Here is an 8,702-nt window from a genome sequence, read left to right as displayed (position 1 = left end):
TGAGAAGTATTTTCCACTATAGTGATTCGATTTGTAAATCGCAAATCGCAATCGCTTTCTGAAGAGGGATAATGCAATGCAAATGAAAAATCACAATCGCATAACAAAATGCATTTGTGATTGCGATTGCTAGTGGAAAAGGGCCTATTAGCAGCAGCGCTACCAGCAGGCTACCAAAGCGCCCACCGCCCAGTGTGACGCTCACGTTTCCCCTGCGCTGATTCTTTTCCCGTTGAGTACTTCCCCTCCCTCCTATTATTGAGTTTGGGATGTATGCGTCCGTCCCCGTCCCATACTCTGTCTGTGCCTCCTGTGGTGAGCCGGAGCTGTTCCCTGCTCGTCCCGACACAGTCCGGAATCCGCATTGCCTCGGTGGGATGGGTGCAAAGGCACGACCAATCCCTCTGCAGCTGTGGCATGGGCACTTTTGTGCATTGAAGTGGCTGCTGAGCATCCACGCATACGCAGCCTATTTGCAGCTCAACTCTTTGCAGTTATCTGCTACTCGCCTTCCTCTGCTGGCCGCTGGGAGCGCTGTGCCTTCTCCTCTACTCTCTCCGCATTTTTGATCACTCGAGCACCCGTCGTCGGGAGGTTGAGCTAGTGGTTTCTAACGTTCTTTTTGGTTGCCATGACAACGGGAGAAAACAAAGTGTTCCCGTCAACTCCGGAGATGAGCAGAATTTCTCAGGTAACGGCACCCAGGACCTAACCCGCCCGGAACACCGGCCAGACGTCACAGCGCATGTTGCCTTGGGGAGGCGTGTGTACTATTATATTGTGTTTGTATTATATAGTGCTGACATCTTCCTCGTGTCACCTACATATCATCTAACAATCAATTCTCTACCAAAGTGGATAGTCCATTCTGTAGCCTAGATTTATTTTATTTGTGGTGGTGGATTAGGATGACTTTTTAATCAATACGTTTTTAAGGGATGTGGAAGGAGACTGTAGTTCGTAAATACACAACACAACTAGCAAAGTGTCTTGGACAAGATGCAGCCATGGGTTTCTGTCACGCTGTCACTAAAGGGCACACTAGATAAAAGTCGACGCACTCAAATGGTCTGTGTCGCTCAAACGACATTACCCGACAAAACAAATGACAAGTAGTTTAGACTACATTGTTCACACAGACCAATATTTCAAACGATTATGTTGTTCGAAAAACTGTGCGCGCAAGGGGAAGGGACATTTCGAACGACGTGTACATTTTCTGGAACAATGCTGTATGAAACACTTGTACACGCCGGCCATATGAATAATATCTACCCTGTAGTCATCTGAATTGATCGGTCAGAATACCTGATATTTGTCGCTTGTTGTTGTTCAGCTACATTTTTTACGATTGTCCAAAACGACAAATCTGTCGTTCTTCGGATGTTTCAAGCTACTTTTATGTAACGTGTCTACGCGGTTTAATTTTTTCTTATACACTTAGGAGTAGTTTCCACGTATTTTTATGTGTGTTTTTATGTTTTCCGATAAAAGGACAGTTTTGAGTACACGATTGTCTGCATGTAGCATTATAGTCAATGCAAGAACCTAAATGCATACAATTTTTTTTTCAAAAAGGCACAAATGCGGTTCTGATGCGCTTTTTGGTATCTCCTCTATAGAAACTGGAATGAAAGCACAGACGTAAACAAGCAGAAACGTGTGCAACTGCAGCCTGAAGTGTATGTTAAAATGAATGCAAATACATTGTGATATATATGTTTTTCCCTATGCTTCCATGTCATCACACATGGGTAGATGCCCCGCCCACTCTACCCCACAGGATCTCAATTAGTATAAATTCTCACAGATTCTGGCCCCCCCCCCAGTCTTTTTTTTTGTCCTCGACTACCTCACCTCACTCAGGATCGCTGACAGCTGGGCAAGATTTGCCTATATTATTTTTTTTTTTTTTTTGGACCCCCTACCGAGACTGTATTTACAGTCTCATGCTTTCATGCCTTTCCCGTTTAAACTATAAATTAGTTTGGGAATCCCCCACTCTGCTGGTTCTCAGGGGGAAGGGAGCGCAGTATAATCTGCTAAAGGTTTAAATAACCTGTATGTCTGCGCTCCCCTAATAACCATCCTAAGCCTGGTGGATTGGTTCACACAATACTAAATGTATTGTCGCTCCGTGAAGGATCCCTTCTCACCTTTGTATTATTCCGTCCTCGGCTGGTTGGCGCCCGATCTCCTGTTTCGGAGGTGGCTGTTGCTGACGTCAGCTTTGGCCCCTGCAAGCCGCCGTTCCTCGCTGAGTTAGCGTGCGTACCAGCACGACGCCTGCGTTCCAACACCCCTCCGCTCCCATTGCTGGATCACTGGGCGGAAGGGGAGGGGCTTACTCCTGTAGATTTTTTCTTTTATATTTAAACTCTGAGTGGCAGCAGCGCACTGGCACGCTCTGAGGTGGAACGCCGCTATGGACGCAGCCAGGGAGCACGGGCAGCAGCCGCATGAACCTCCGCATCAGCCTCCGCAGCAGCATCCGCAGCAGCATCAGCGGCAGCAACCGCACCAGCAGCCGGGGACTTCCTCCACTGGAGGCATGAAGACGCAGCAGAGTGAGTAATATGCTAGTTTACTCACTCTATGTTGCTGAGCATTACTGTTGTTACTTCCTATTTACTTTGTTTCTCCCTTTCAGCTGCTTTAGCTGACGCTATGGATCCTTCACTTCCTCCAGCAGACCAGCACAGGGCTTTAAGGTGGGGGGGTTAAGGTAGGTTCTTAAGCCCAGAGAAAAACAAAAAATACTTTACTAATACGGTGATTCTCTATTAAGTCCTAGAAAACACCATAAGAAGAAGTCAAGATCAAAGTCAAAGACAAGAACTACTACGTCATCGACAGTGTATAGAGACAGAAGCAGATCGCCTCAGAGGAGCCAGTCCCACAGACGCTGTTGGGCTTGCAACAGAGACACTATGCCAGACAAAAATGTGTGCAGGGCCTGCTTTGCAGATATGGCAAGGCAGTCGTCACAAACACCTATGGACGTTTCACAAATGATAAAGGACGCTGTCCAGGAGTCCATGAGAGAGTACGTTGCCTCACACCCTCCCCAGACGCCATCGTCAAATGAACAACCGAATACAACGGACGCTTCCGAAGAAATTGCAGGAGGTTTTGACTTTGCACTAGTCCAACCTTACCTGCACGCAGTACGTGAAGCAATTGAATGGGAGAGCTCAGATGAAGAACAACCATCTTCCAGCTCTAGAAAACATAAAGAGTACTATACTCACCTTAAAAAGAAGACTACCTCATTTCCGATGATGGATGAAATTTCTGATATTATTAAAGAGGAATGGGAAAAACTAGATAAAAAACCACCTTTGAACAATAGAATTACAAAATTATATCCGATGAAACCTAAAAATTCGATTTCCTTAGACAATCCACCGACCGTGGACGCTTCTGTGACACGTTTGGCGAAGCACATCACATTACCGAGGGATAACGTAACATCATTTAAGGACATAATGGAAAAGAAAATGGATTCCGAATTAAAGAAAATTTATACCTTATCAGGAAGTGCCACAAAACCTGCAGTAGCTTTGACTTCAGTAGCAAGAGCTATTAGAGCCTGGACTCTAGATATAGAAGAGGCAATTCGAGCTGACGCTGATAAAGAAGCCATAATAAGAGCATTAGATGACTTCAACCTAACGGCAGATTACGTAGGCGAGGTCGCTGTAGATATAATACGATGCACGACTAGAACTATGGCGTCATCAGTTATCGCAAAAAGAGCCTTATGGCTAAAATCCTGGTCTGCAGATCAGTCATCGCGTCAGGAGTGGTGTAAGATACCATATGACGGAGACAACTTATTCGGTAAGGAATTGGACAACGCTATCCAGAGGTAACAGGGGGAAAATCCGGACTATTACCCCAGGACAGGAAGCCCAGAAGACCCAACTTTCAAGTAAACCGATTCCAGCAGTCAAGACTCCGGAATGCCAGATCATACAGACCAGGAAGGGAATTCAAGAAAAACTGGCAGAGTAACCACAGCAATCTCCAGAGAATAACACGTCAGAAGACAGCCACAGCGACTTCTAATCAACAAGTCTTTTTGACGGGAGATCCGTCCAAATTTGTCCAGTAGGTGGCAGACTAAGGGAGTTCGGGCAGATTTGGATGGAAAATATAGACAACCCGTGGGTAATAAAGACGATATCCCGGGGTCATCGCTGGAGTTTTTCAAAAAAACCTCCCAAAGCACACTTTGTGTCCACACGAATCCCGAAGACACACGAAAAGGCCGACATTCTACAGGAATATGTACAAACGCTACTAGACAAGAGGGCCGTGGTTCCGGTACCGGAAAACCAGGTGGGAAAGGGGGTGTATTCCCCGTTATTTTTTGTGCTCAAAAAGACGGGAGACTGGAGGCCGGTGCTCGATCTCCGTTTCCTGAACAAACACATAAGGCTCAAGAAATTCAAGATGGAGACCTTACAATCAGTCATACAGGCTGTAAGACAATCAGACTGGATGCTTTCTGCGGACCTCGAGGACGCCTACTTGCACGTCCCTATCCACTCGAGGTTCCAGAAATTCTTAAGGTTCGCAGTAGGCCCGAATCATTACCAATTCACATGTTTGCCATTTGGAATCTGCACGGCACCGCGGACTTTCACCAAGATTCTACTCTCATTAGTAGCCCTACTACGAACAAGGAGATTACGTCTATTTCATTACTTGGACGATCTACTACTTCTAGCCTCGGACAAGGAAACCTTAACCATGCAAAGGAAATCCTTCTCAACTCCCTCAAGCACTTCGGATGGAAGGTAAACAGCAACAAGAGTCAGTTAGAGCCTACACAATCAATGATTTTCCTGGGAGCCCTATTTCAGACGAATCAGAATTCAGTGAGTCTTCCACAAGCCAAGATGACAAGACAGAAGATAAATCAAGTCATGTCACTAGATACACTGAAAGCAAAACAATGTGTCAGTCTACTGGGCTCTATGACCTCGACAATTCAGGTAGTAAGATGGGCACATTGGCATGTGAGGCCCTTCCAATGGGGTTTCCTAACACAATGGAACAAGAAGAATTGGAATCAAATAATAAGAATCACTACGCTAATGAAGAACAGTCTATTGTGGTGGACAGAGAACAGCAACCTCTCCAGGGGGCATATGATCGAGATTATGAACTCGATCACCGTTACTACAGACGCCAGCCTGAGAGGATGGGGAGCTCACTGTGGCACACTAACGGCACAAGGTCGCTGGGAGAACTCAGATACTCAGATTCAATCAAACATTCTGGAGATAAGAGCGGTATACCAAGCGCTGTTGAGTTTCACCAATCTAATACAGAACAAGACAGTAATCCTGCGGATAGACAACAGCACGGCTGTCTCGTACATACGGAAACAAGGGGGAACGAGGAGTATATCACTTCTCCAGGAGACAGCAGTAATCTTCCAGTATGCGGAACAACACTTGTGGAACTTGTCGGCAGTGTATATACCGGGGAAGGAGAACGTATTAGCGAATTATCTGAGCAGACAAACATTGAGCAACATTGAATGGAGCCTTTCCTTAGAGGTATACCAATGGATTTGCAAACATCTCGGCAATCCGGAACTGGACCTCATGGCAACCCCGATGAACTCCAAATGCAAACACTTTTTTTCCAGGATGCATTGCAAGCAGGCTCTAGCAGTGGATGCGTTGACGGCAGATTGGAACTTTACAATTGCATATGTATTTCCCCCTATACCGATGATACAACGTTTCTTATCGAGACTCTACAAGGAGGATATGACAGAGATTGCATTAATTCCATACTGGCCAAATCGGCCATGGTTCCCCCTGCTGTGGGAAATGAGGTTACAGTCACCTCTTCCTTTCCCGTACAGGAAAGACCTGCTGTCACAAGGAACAATTCTTCATCCGAATCCCAGGAAACTGAATCTGATGGCATGGCTATTGAGGGGAAAAGGTTGGAGAGGGCCGGATGTTCACATGAGGTGATTAAAACTATGCTAAGTGCCAGAAAACCCACCACAAACTCTACCTACCAAAGAGTTTGGAGCAAATTTCTACAATTATAAAGAGAGATACATTTCCAACCTACAAAACCTGAACCTCATCACATTCTGGAATTCCTATAGAGAGGTCTAACTAAGGAACTGGGATATCATACTTTAAAAGTTCATATCTCTGCAAGGACGATATCCTCATGGATTGTTAAAACTATTCAGACAGCCTACAAGTCTAGGGGACTAGATCCCCCTCAACAATTGACTGCTCACTCCACTCGGAGTATGTACACGTCATGGGCAGCTTTAAATAAGGTGCCCGCGGAAAAAGTGTGTCAGGCCGCTAACTGGTCTTCAATTAACACCTTCATGCGCCACTATAGAGTTGATGTGTCTTCACAATCTACCTTAATGTTTGGTAAAGTTGTATTGGATAACTCAAAATATATGGATAATTAATTTTTTCTTTGATGAAGCATTATATATTGTATCCCTCCCTTCTCATTTCCTAGTTAAATCCCATGTGTGATGACATGGAAGCATAGGGAAAACGGAAAATTGATACTTACCTACCGGTAATTTTCCTTTCCCGATGCTTACATGTCATCACACCGGTCCCTCCCTTCCTGTGAGCTTCGGTAAGTCGAGGCTTACGGAGACTGGGGGGGGGCAGAATCTGTGAGAATTTATACTAATTGAGATCCTGTGGGGTAGAGTGGGCGGGGCATCTACCCATGTGTGATGACATGTAAGCATCGGGAAAGGAAAATTACCGGTAGGTAAGTATCAATTTTCCGGTTTTTGTGATTGCAAGTTATAATGGGAACACATTTTAAAGCAAAGTAGTAAACTCACTTCAGGCCTGGAACTCACTAAAATTGCAAATCGCTATCGCAATTGCTAGCGTTTTTAATGAGTGTTTTGTAAGCGATTTCATGAGCGTTTTCTGGTTATTTTGGTAGCGCAGTGTTTAGAAGAACTTGCGTCCGTGACTGCTTCTGTAAATTAGTGCGTCTGTACTGCGCATGTGCTCATCTTCGGAAGTATTTGGGGAGGCGAGTATTTCCAAAGGCTGCCCAAGGAGAATCGAAGAACTGGTGTGATTTGAAAACTGAAAGTGTCCCTTGTTGGTGGATTATTTATGGTCTGCATGACTGGAAGTTGTGGCGGGGGAGGGGTATCTTTTTACAGCTTTTTCATCTGGGTGATATGGATTTGCACTTTCATTTATTTGTTTCATTTATGCAACTGCATTCTGTGTCAGGAAAATTGGTTTAGGCCCCGTTCACACTTGCGTTTTGGCATGCAAACGGACCGGATCGGATCAGGAACGGATCCGATCCGGTCCGTTTGCATCAGGCTGCCATCCGGATCCGTGGGGTAAAAAAATAACAAAATTACCATAAAATTGTTGGGGTCTGCAGAAGGTGCACCTGGTGCACCTGTAGAATCAGGTCCTCTGCTGTAGGCCTCACCTCCACCTCCGACATACTGCCAAACAGCTCTAGCACGTGTGTCACTGCTGCTCCACTCCAGATATGCTGGGCCCATGTGTCCCCATCCAAAATGGCCGCTATAAATACGCATAGGAAGTGGGGTAGAACGTCCGGTGTTTGTCTCCAGTGTGTTCTGTGCTTTCCGTTCCCCATTGGTTTCTATATCCGGATGGTGCAGTCAGGATCCGGTCCGGGTGCGTGGGCCGGATGATCCGGACCCAAAAAATAGTGCATGTTGGAAAAGCCTCCGGATCCGGTCCGGCTCCGTACTGTACGGAACGGACGCGTGTGAACGTCCGCATAGCCTTTGCATTGCTATGCGGAACGTACGTACCGTTTGTACAGTATACGGTCCGGATCCGGCCCGGTGAATCCGGACAGGGAACGCTAATGTGAACCGGGCCTAAATTGACTTGTTTGAGGGAATTGCACTGAAAAAGGCACTAGTATGGTTGAGGTGACCCAGCAGGAAACCTCATAGGGAAGAGGTCTCCAATTGCAACACCCTCTACAAAAAGTGTTCTAATTGGCCGAATGGTGTGGGTGTAGTTATTGCTACCTATCCAAAACTCAGGGCTGGATTTACCATCAGGCACCGTAGGCACGTGCCTACAGGCGCCTTATGTGGCAGAGGTTGTTCCCCTCCCTTCCTCTACTGTCCCCTCTCTCAGCAGAGCTGGAGGGAGATGTTACTCACAACCTGGCTCCAGTCCGGCAGCCGCAGGCATGTAGTTAGAGTACATATTGTTACAGCGCCAGGCAGTTCGGCGCGGGGCGAGCCGAATCGCTGGAGCCCCGAATTGCACTAGCGTATCTTTTAAAATACAATGGACATATGACGGTAAATACTAACTAATAATAGTAATTGTCCAACTTGATATGATATGTCAATCTTATTTTTAGTATTTTCTTGCTTGCTGGTGGCTTAAAATATATTTAATTGGTAAGGGGTGCCTTACACACTCCTAGGAGTCCTGTTTCGTCATGAGCTTGCTGGGCAACCTGTAACTCAGGGGAAAAATTAATTGAATAGGGGCCAGTGTGTCAACCACTGATTGGCTGGTTACAAATGCTCCTTTCACGCTATGTCCATTGCCTTACAACCGACAATATAATCACATCCCAACACGATGCAATTATATTTCAGTGGGGCTTTTTACACTGTTACTTTTGTGGTGTGATGATTTCCGATGGGA

The 8,702-nt window shown here is 45.9% G+C and overlaps 1 protein-coding gene across 4 annotated transcripts in view; it reads left to right on the top strand.

The window, feature by feature from the left end:
* Positions 1–589: 589 nt before the first annotated feature.
* Positions 590–8,702, top strand: part of KIF27 (kinesin family member 27) — a 70,954-nt gene continuing 62,841 nt past the window's right edge. For 2 of the 4 annotated variants that reach the window (XM_068236981.1, XM_068236964.1), the window contains exon 1: positions 590–691. The gene's annotated coding sequence lies outside the window, so the exon portion shown is untranslated. The other 2 variants (XM_068236971.1, XM_068236972.1) reach the window with 2 other exon arrangements.

Source organism: Hyperolius riggenbachi, chromosome 1, assembly GCF_040937935.1.
Source record: "Hyperolius riggenbachi isolate aHypRig1 chromosome 1, aHypRig1.pri, whole genome shotgun sequence".
Taxonomy (NCBI): Eukaryota; Metazoa; Chordata; class Amphibia; order Anura; family Hyperoliidae; genus Hyperolius; species Hyperolius riggenbachi.
Note: the sequence above shows the minus strand (reverse complement) of the source record. Positions and strands in the feature narration are given on the sequence as shown.